Here is a 10,691-nt window from a genome sequence, read left to right on the forward strand (position 1 = left end):
GGAATACCGTAGAAGGAAATTATGGTTTTGCCTACATCCAGGTGACGACTGCAAAGTAGAGAAGAATTTGACCAGTTTAATTACTTCCTTTTGGGTAGAAACAATGGGTCAACAGGCAATCATAATTGCATTATCTTATTTGAAATGGGTTCAATGAAGCGGTTGTTCCCCCTCTATTCCCTATAAGCAACATTAAAACAGCCAAGTAACAATTACACATTGCTTATATTATGATATTTTCTGGGAATAATCCCTGCAAGATAATAAAGTCAATTTTCAAAAGTTCCTAATCCCACCTATATCCACAAAAATTAGGAAAAAAAACGTTTTTTTATGATAAGTGTTAGGAAAAGTTCTCTAAGTTGTGAGCCATTTAACTAAGGAAGTTTTAGCAGAATCTTGGTCCTATGAGCAGACTCAGTCACGCTGCCCTGTACTCACTTCTCCATCTCCTGAAAGTATTTCTCATTAAGCCACCACACAACTTTGTTTAGAAAACCGCACACAAAACTGCAGAGCCCAGTCTCATACTAGAATCAATCCTTCTGTTAATCTGGAGGGTCTAATAAATGTATCTGTGTCAATATCATAGGGCTAAGTCATTCTGTTTGCGATAAACTATTCACAGGGAACGCAGTGAAGGTTTACATGAAACTGTCTGGATGAGGCTTGGAATTTCAGGTGTAGCTCACTGGTCTCTCCAGCAGGATGTATTGAGGTGTGTGGTCATCAGTGGGCAATTAGTTGAAAATATATACATATACCCATGCTTGCCAAGAAATAAATTCTCTGTATGGACCATATTCACACAAAATATGTTATTCACTATATAGCACGTAGCCTACCCTGTAGACACCAAAATGTTACCCTCTTCCCAATTCCAAAACCATACCACAAAAAGCTATGGGTCAATGAGAAATGGCACTAATTGCTGTGCATTTCCAAAGCATCTACCCCTTATGGGTACTTTTTTCTATAAGAAGTCCTTCCAATAGGAAAACGTACACATTTACTTACCTTAAACTAGACAGAAGTAAATCTATATGAACGAGTGAACCACCAAGAGGATGTGCTACTCTCCTGCACACGGCAATGGGTTCTCCAATAATTCAGGAGTTTTTGTCGTCATTAACTCCTTATTGCAAGTCATGCTCTGATAGGAGTATATGTGGAATTATGTGGAAAAAAAAATGTATCCAAGAATAAAAAGCACAGTACATAAAGTAGCATATGTATTCCAGTGAGACAGGGCGTCCGAGGGTCAACGCTTCCAACATGACAGATGGCCGAACGGCCTGGGCGGCTAGGCTGGCCAGCAGGCAGTGTGGGGCCCCTGCTTCCCCGCGGCCCAGTGAGCGGGGCGGCACCAGCTCCTGGGACCTCTGGGCCAGCGGCAGACCCCGGTCCAGCCCCGCGAGTCATCCACGCCTAGCAGCAGCGACGCAATGTGGTCTGAGCCTTTGCAGAGGGCCCCCCCGGAGCCTGGCACTCAGTCTTCTTCAGGAAGACCTCACTGGGAATAACCCACCCCGGCAAGTCCGTCTGGATCGAAAGGCGCAGTGCAACCAGGGGACCAGAGGCAGGGTCCAGCTTGCCTTCTGCCGCACCGTTGTAGCCGGAGACTATCTGCAGGGAGGGGAGGTGCAGAGTGGCTAAGCGGCCCTCCTGCGGGGGCCTCCTTGTCAGCCATGGAAGAGCTTGTCTCGCGGGTGCTCAATATTCCCCCTGCGGCAGAAGAACCGCTCAAGGTGGAGTGGCTGGCGGAAGCGGAAGCAGAAGCGGAAGCGGAAGCAGGTGAAGTCCCGGGCACGGCAGGCGTGAAGGCCCAGAAGTCCTCGAACAGGAAGGCCTTCTCCAGGGTGAAGTGCTGGTGCGCATTGCGTCTGTGGCCACCTCGGCCGGTGGCTTCACCTGCTCCATCCGCAGCTCCTGCTGCCCGAAGTCCTTGCCCTTCAGTTTCTGGGTGTTGGCGGCCAGCGAGCAGTGTGTGCCCACGTGCTGGAAGCGGGACGGCTTGAAGCGGATCTGCAGGTTGACCTTCTGTCGGTCACAGTGCTTCGCCACAGGATGTGGTCCAGGAGCCAGTCGATGGACTTGTCCCGGTAGAACATGAAGGTGAACTGCACAACCAGGCTCAGGTCCAGCGACTTGGACATCTTCCCAATGAAGCCCAGCTCGGAGAACTCCAGGATCCTCCAGTCCTTGGAGGGCTCTTGAGGACAAAGTTTTTCATGGTGCTCATTTAGTTGGGCTTGGCTACGATTTTGTCCTCCAGCTGCATGTAGTAGACGCCTCTGGATTTCGTGTATGTACGTCATTAGGAAGCAGTAGTCACTGCTGAAGTGTACCGTGGGTCAGGCGCTGCGATCAGCACCACGATAATCGAGTCCTCCTTGTCCTGTGGCCTCAGCTCAGAGAAGAGCGAGTGCAGCGTGTCCGTTAGGTGCCAGAGCACCTCACGCTGGACCCTTGGGATGCTCATGGACACCCACACTCCGGCTCAGCCCTGGCCCACACTCACTGCCGGCTGCTGGCAGATGGTGCAAGACGGTAGGCAGGTGCAACATGCACCTTTGTGAGATGTTCCAGGGCTTCAGCCGGGGTGGGGGATGGGGTGGCCTCTGGCAAGCGGCCCCAGGTGTGGTTGCTATCACCATCTCGCAGGGCCTGCCTCTCTGACACAGCCCTCTTGATCTCTAGCACCAGGCTGAGTGCTCCTTGGAGCACTTAAGACTCTCCATCTTGGTGGTGTGCAAACAGTCCCGCAGCGCCAGGAACCCAGCAGGAGTTGGTATTTACGCTGGTGTATGTCCACTACGGTGCCTTTCTGGCCACTAAACACCGCACCAGGAGAGCGAGAGGAGGGCACACAGGCAGAAGAGCAGCAGCATCGGGAGTGTGCCACTGTGGAGCCTCATCTTGTTCTGTATACAGTGGTTTCTTAATTGCATATTCATTACATTTTCCTTATTTTCCCATATTATTTTGGACCCAAGAAGTCTTTTTTTTTTTAAAAGATTTATCTTTTTATTTATTTGAAAGACAGAGTTAAAGAGGATAGAGAGAGAGAGAGATCTTCCATCCACTGGTTCACTTCCCAAATGGCAGCAATGGTTAGGGCTGGGCCAGGCGGAAGCCAGGAGCTACCTGCTTCTTGGTCTCTCAGGTAGATGCAGGGGATCAGATACTTGGGCCATCTTCTGCTGCCTTTCTAGGCGCATTAGCAGGGAGCTGGGTGGGAAGTAGAGTAGCTGGGTCTCCAACCTGCACCCATCTGGGAGGCCAGAGTTGAAGGCGGAGGCTTAACCTCCTACACCACAACACCACAACATTACCCTGCTCCACTGCCCCCCAGGAAGAATTCTTTATGACTAAAGAGAGGATGACAGATTTTCTCCTAGAATTAAAATTAGTTGTGATAATATGATAAATACTAATTTCTGAATATAAAGGTTTTCAAGAAAATTCACTTATGCCTTTACCATAATAGGTACTGTGATTAAAATGACTTAGGAAGCTAATTTAAATTAAAGAAATTTTGTTTTAATACATCTGGGAGGGGTCAGTGATTAGCATTTTTTTAAAGAAGTATCCTTGGGAATCTTGATGCAAATGATCTGTAACCTTTACTATGAGAAATATGTCACAGACTATAAACATATAAAGTAAGTTTTAATTAGTGATTGAGAAGAGAAAATAGTGTAATGTGTATGTATATATTCCAACAACTCAGACATTCAAATGATTTCCCTTTACCAAGCACTCTTAACTGCAACATGCTGTGGAACACGGGTGTAAAGAATCTGGGGCTCCCTTAGATAAACATACAGACTGACTTATTCTCTCCCACTGTGAAGGCACTTTTCCTTGCTTCCTGGATTCTCTAAATCCTCGGTTTCTACAGCCATCATGAATTCAAATTTCTTGATGACAGCAGAGGGTAGCTTGGCTATATGCAGTTTTTGCTTTGCTTCTGACTCAGGGAGGCCGAAAGGTATGACTTCATAAAAGAGGAAGGGAAAATATCAATAACAATAAAAACACCCAAATTATTTTTTATTTTCATTTACTTGAAAGCCAGGGAGAGAGAGGGATGGGGGTGGGGGGGAGCAAGGAGCACTTCCTTCCAGTGATTCACTCCTGCAATACCCCCAACAGCCAGTACTCAGGTTGACACCATGAGTAAAGATCTCCAACAGGATCTCCCATGTTGGTGGACAGACTCAAGTACCTGACGCATAATATGCTACTTCCAGGATGCATTAGCAAACAGCTGAATTGGAAACAGAGGAGCCAGGACTAAAACCCATACTATAATAGAGATGCAAATGTCCCAAGTGGCCATTTAGTCAGTTACACCACAACAGCTGCCCCACAGATTTTTAACTTAATACATTATCTTGCCACTAAAATAACATCAATTGGTATAGATATCCTTGATTTTTATGATAATATTCATACCATTAACTTAAAATTTCCATTTGGTATAAATTTAATTTTTTCTAGTAATTAAAGTAGCCTCTAAACATTATAAAAAGTTGGAAAAAAACAAAAAATCATCAAAGTAAATAAAATCACACATAATCCCATCAAGAAAAATGTAACCTGGAAAAAATTTAAAGACGCTTTTCTAAACAGTCTTAAAATCTCTACAGCAAACATTTTCTTTCTTTATTTCACAGACAGATCCTGAAATAGCCACAGCTGGAGTAATCCCTTAAGAATGATTGGTAAGAATAAACACAGCATAATGGAGTGTGGAATTTTACTTGGAATTTTATTCTTGTCTGAAATGGTTCTGTTGATTTTAGGATGCTGGAATGAGTGACCAGCTGCACTTTGTGGTCAATATGGTAGCTCTCTGTCTACCATATTGTCTGTCTAACTGGTCCAAATAAGTTAGGTTTTATAGTTTATATTTGAAAAGAAATGTATAATTTATCTAAATCTTCTGGTATGTCCACATTCAAATATAATACCTGTAATCTTTTTAGCAATTATTACATGTTACTACTTCTATTTTCTTTTTTTGTTGTTGATTATCTATTTAACATGTCCCTACATATTTGCATCTTTTGTTATAGAATCCAAATCTTTGTATCCAAATGAGCCCCATCCATGTCTTTTGGGACCTTTTGTAGGGTCAAAATCAGAATGGAGTGAGTATGGCTAAAAGCTAATTGAAGATCTCTTGCTTCTGTACATATTAGCTTTGTTTGCTGAAGGGTAAGGGTGTATCTTGTGAAACAATGTGTGCCCAAATTCCAAGGAACTGAGAAAGGACTAAGTTGACAGAAATGCACCCTGCACTGTTATCTTACAACCATATCTTAGATTTGCTGTTGTTCCTGGGTTTGTCATTGTTAACTGTAACAACCATATTCTGCTTTTTTTTTTTTTATTATTGTTCACTGCATATCAGCAGGGGTTCAAAATTGTGAGCCTTAGTGGAAGAATACTATAAAAAAAATTGTGTAACTCACTGTTGGGGGCTGCACTCTGGTAAGGAGCATTGGTGCCGATTGCTTGCTGAACCTGATCAGTTGCCTTGCCTCTCATTTTCAATAAAATTCATCTTTGACTGCCACTGGTTTTTGGAATACTCTATTTTAGCTGATGAGTAGATGCAACACTTTGAAATTTTTTCCCACCTCTAGAACTCTACTAAATCAAAATTTTCAGGGATTAACTTTTGAACTTTACATATTTATTAAATTATATGAGTAATTCTAGCATGTGATCACATTTCAAAACTACTGAAACAAGATGCAAAAAGAAAAGAGAGCATCAATAAGAAGTTCTGTTCCTTTAAAAATAGTCTTCAAGATGAATTTCTTTCGTGAATTGTTTTTACCCCAGACAAGGGCCTTTTGAATATCACTGACACAAATGTATTTATTTCTGGTATTTAAATGGTTCCATTTTGAAGAAAGATTTGAAACCATTGTCTGGAATTGCAATACAGAAGTCAGCATTACTTAGTTTCTGACTCCTTCAAATTCTATGCTACTCAAGAAAATACATGTAACCCGTATTTTACTTTTACTAGTTTAATTTAGTAAAAGTTAGCTTTTTGGCTTGAATTATTTAAACTAATATAATGCACTGTTGAAAACTTTTCATTTTAATTTAAATTCTGCTCTAATGACTATATATTAGGCTCTGAACAGTTTTTGTTAAAATGAGAGCCACTTAACTGTAAACAATAATTTCTTTGGTTTTAAAAATAGGGGCAGAGCAGTATTTCTGTTTGAATACTAAGTGTCCTACTAAATCAAATTATAGCTGTTATATATATTCTCTCTTCTCTTCCATGTCTCTTACACTACTGGAACTTTAGTAAGTGTGGAAGGGACTAGAGAAAATACTCACTATAGGAATATGCATACCTGGATGCAAGACTGGTTAACACTGAGCTCACAGAATTGTAGTGAAGTTGAAATGAAATACTGTACATAAAAGTTATCTTGGGGCAGGTGTCATGGCCTGGTGGGTTTAACAACGTTCTGGGACACCCACATATCCCATATCAGATGGGTTGTGCCGGGGATCAAACCCAGCTCCACAGCTTTTGATCTAGCTTGTTGGTAACGTACTTGGGGGCACCACTGACAACCCAAGTACTTGGGTTCCTCAGCTGTTACAGACATTTGGGAAGAGAGCCAGAGAATGGAAAGAATGGAAGATTCCTTCTCTCTCTCTCCTCTCCCTCTCTCCCCCGACTTTGGGGAAAAAAAAAAACACATTAATTCTTCAAAAATGTTCTCTAGAAAAAGTAGAAAAAAATATATGTAGTATATTTGAGAAATCTAATTCAAGTTTTTGTAAAAGGTTGTGATCGCATATTATGTTTTCTTTTTCTTTTCTTTAAAATATTTATTTATTTGAAAGACACTGTTGCAGAGAGCGAAAGATATTCCATCCATTGGTTCATTCCCCAAATGGCCGAAATGGCCAGAGCTGGGCCAACATGAAGCCAGGAGCCAGGAATTTCTTCCCAGTCTCCCACATGGTTGCAGGGGCCCAAGGACTTGGGCCATCTTCTATTGCTTTCCCAGGTGCATTAGCAGGGAGCTGGATCAGAAGTAGAGTAGCTGGGACTTGACCCAGTGCCCAAATGGGATGCTAGCACTGCATGTGGTGGCTTTACCCACTATGCCACAGCACTGGCCCCTTTTTATGTTTTCTTTAAAGTGTGTTAACTTCTTTGTTCTACTAAACCAATTAATATTTTGATGATTTTTTGTTCATTAGTAATCTTCCAATATTAGAGTTGAACCTGCCAATAAGTGGTAATCTTTAGTGTACCATACTGAATTGAGCTACGTGTCATTTTATAAATAACTCTTCAAATTTTCAATCCCAGTATTTCTCATGTCATAAAGCATAAACTTTAAAAGTACTCATTTATTTGGGAGATTGATAGATAGATAGACAGATCCTATCTAATGGTTCATCCCCAAATTCCTACAACAATTGGGACAGGTTGGGAGCCAGGAACCAGGAACTGGATTAAGGTGTCCCACACAGCTAGCAGAAATCTAATCAACTGAGTCATACCTGCTGTCTCCTAAGGTCAGCATTAGTAGGAAGCTAGAGTCAGGAACTAGAACCAGTTATCTAGCTCACACACTAATATACAGGATATGGAAGGCCAAATGCCAAATGGTAGGCCAAATGCCAGCCCCAATGCATAGACTTTTAATGAAAAAATGCCTCCAACTTCCAAGTTAAATAGTAAATATACTTACCAGTTTTTGAACTTGTTGCCAGATCATAAACAAATGTGAGTCATTGGGAATGATTTGACATCATTGCCAACCACAGGCAATATTGCAGGTTGTTATTTCTGCAACATACTCACTTTCAAATACAATGTTTGAATGAAAATAATAAACTGTTATTTGCCATGAATTAGAAGAGAAAAATGTCCTGTGATATATTTATGTTTCCCCTGGTGGTAGTGTTGGGATTTTGGGATATTACTCTGGCAGCTGTGGAAATTATGTGGGCATAATTATATATGACTTCGAGGTTTATTATTTTTGCTGGATATGTCATTGAATTTAATGTTATGCATATACATGGTTTCTTTGTATATATGAAACCATGAATACTTTCCTTTCCATTTATTTTTAATTATGAATATTTTATCTAAATAATATGCTATTATTTATTTCTAAAAATGCTTATGTGGAGAAAGAAATTCTGAACCCATAAGTATATTCCTTATATCTACTTATTACAACACAGAAGAATAAAAAACATATTGTTTGCCAAACCATGAGAAAAACAATTTCCCCTCAATTTTTTCCTGTATAAATTTGAACATTTTGTAATTCCAAACATGCAGAAGAACCCACTCAAATTTCTAGGCTAAGAGAAAAGAAATTTTCAGTTCAAGAGCTCTCTAGAGAAACAAAGTTTCAACAATGAATTAACAAATAATTACATAATTATGATATCACATTACAGAGAATTAGTATGAAGGACTTCTGATCAGATAAGCTATTTTACAAATCACTTCCAGGTTATAAAAATACAGATATGAAAGTAGAACAGGCTTACAAAAGAGATCGCATGAAGAGTTTTTGTTAAGAAGAACATGATTTTACTTCTTGGTTTCCATGTACTTTCATATAAGAAACAGGCTTGAAGTACTTGAGCATAGCTGTGCAGACTGGGTGTAAAAGAATTGAGAGCTGAGGTAATAATTCAGGGAAATACATCTGAAATTTGAATGTGTATACAAGCCTTCTGAATAATTAATTAAAATATAGATTCTGATTCCATGGCTCTCTTTTGAGGTCTGAATTTTGCATTTTTGGCAAGTTCCCAGGTGATGCTGCTGTTGCTTGTCCATAGTCCGCACACCATAGGTCCTACATAGAGCAGTAAGTTCCTCAATCTGAGTGCCCAATACACTCCCTCCCACACTTTCTGAAGTTCCAGTGTTATAAGAGGCCGAGTCTTAACCCATATCTGCATTGGGGTCAGTCATGAGGACATTTACCACATGTGCTGTCAATAAGCTGCATCACTAGTTCTGAGTCTTTGTTAGCATAATGGACCAGTAACTCAAATGGTTTCCTCTGCTGAGAGCACACATTTAAGTTTAGTTGAGTATGAGAGGTATGTGGTTGGGGATTTGGGGTGGAAGTGTTTTAGAGGTCCAGAGAGAGAAGCAGCATCCTAGTTGTGTCCTGGTTGCTCTGCTTCTGATCCACTTTCTTACTAATGCACCTGTGGATTATGGTCTAAGTGACTGGGCCCCTGACACCCCACGTGGGAGACCAGAATGGAGTTTGTGGCTCATGACTTTGGCTTGGGCCCAGCACTGGCTGGCTGTTGCGGGCATTTGGACAGTGAACCAAAATATGGAAGAGCTCTCACTCTCTCTCCCTCTCTCCTTCTCTCGCTCCCAGTGTGTGTGCGTTTCCATCTCTGTTTTATAAATAAACTAATAAATCTTAGAGAGAGAGAGAGAGAGAGAGAGAGAGAGCGGGAGAGAGAGAGGGAGTTTCATTTTGAGTAGATATACTTCCTGTTATCAAACCTCCTTTTCTCCCAAATAAGGTAGTACTGATTTCTGAGGCAAAAATACTTTGACACATAGCCATGGACTAGGCATTCAAAACCAAATACAAAGAACTTACAGGGTCCTATAAAGTCCTGGACTCTCATTACCTCTCTGAAATCTTCTCCCGCTACCTACCCCCTCAGCTACTCTGCTCCAGACATACTGGCCTCTGCGATTTCTGATCATCTCCAAGCAAATCACCCTGGATTTTGCACTAGATATTGCCTCTGTCCTCTTTCAAGGCTTTTCTCTCTCTCTCTCTCTCTCTTTTTTTTTTTTTTTTTTTTTATAGAGAGAAAAATGGCTGCTACGGCCAGCGATGTGCCTATCCAAAGCCAGGAGCCAGGTGCTTCCTCCTGGTCTCCCATGCTGGTGCAGGGCCCAAGCACTTGGGCCATCCTCCACTGCCCTTCCGGGCCACAGCAGAGAGCTGGACTGGAAGACGAGCAACCAGGACAGAATCTGGCGCCCCAACCGGGACGAGAACCCGGGGTGCTGGTGCCGCAGGCGGAGGATTAGCCTAGTGAGCTGTGGCGCCAGCCCAAGGCTTTTCTCAATACTGTTTCCTTAGTAGGTTTCCCTGTGATCTTATTTAAAATGGCAACCCTACACCACATCTTTGGAAACCCCTTTTCCACATGACATTTTCTATGGTGTATATAACATTTCCTTGTATGACTTATTTATTATTTGTTGATCGTTTTTTATTTCTCCTTTTTCCCATCCCTTGAAAATTTCAGGGGTAGGGATCTTGGCCTGTTTATTCACAAATTTGCCAAACTGTTAAGAAAATTCCTATTCTATCATGTTTCATAAATGAATGAATGCGTATAAGCTTAGATGTCATTTCACGGACACTTCAGAGTGTCTTTTGTGACATTTCCAGTGAAAGGCTGCTTACCTTCAAACTTGCATCTCATCTTGATCAGTCCTTATTGTTTTTAGCCTATTAATATAATGTATTACACTACATTATGGCATACTCTTATTTCCTTCCCTCTGTATTTGTCTCTTTCAATATAAATATAAAATTTTTTTTCATTGGTTTTACAGCTTGTGATTAGAATATAAAATCTTTAAGAATACTGGCACTTTTCAGAAATATTTATTA

At 41.3% G+C, this 10,691-nt stretch overlaps 1 pseudogene; it reads right to left on the minus strand.

Moving 5' to 3' along the window:
• Nucleotides 1-1,428: 1,428 nt before the first annotated feature.
• Nucleotides 1,429-2,918, minus strand: LOC133768013 (alpha-1,3-mannosyl-glycoprotein 4-beta-N-acetylglucosaminyltransferase B-like; annotated as a pseudogene).
• Nucleotides 2,919-10,691: the final 7,773 nt, after the last annotated feature.

This window comes from Lepus europaeus, chromosome 10 (assembly GCF_033115175.1).
Source record: "Lepus europaeus isolate LE1 chromosome 10, mLepTim1.pri, whole genome shotgun sequence".
In the NCBI taxonomy this organism is placed as follows: domain Eukaryota; kingdom Metazoa; phylum Chordata; class Mammalia; order Lagomorpha; family Leporidae; genus Lepus; species Lepus europaeus.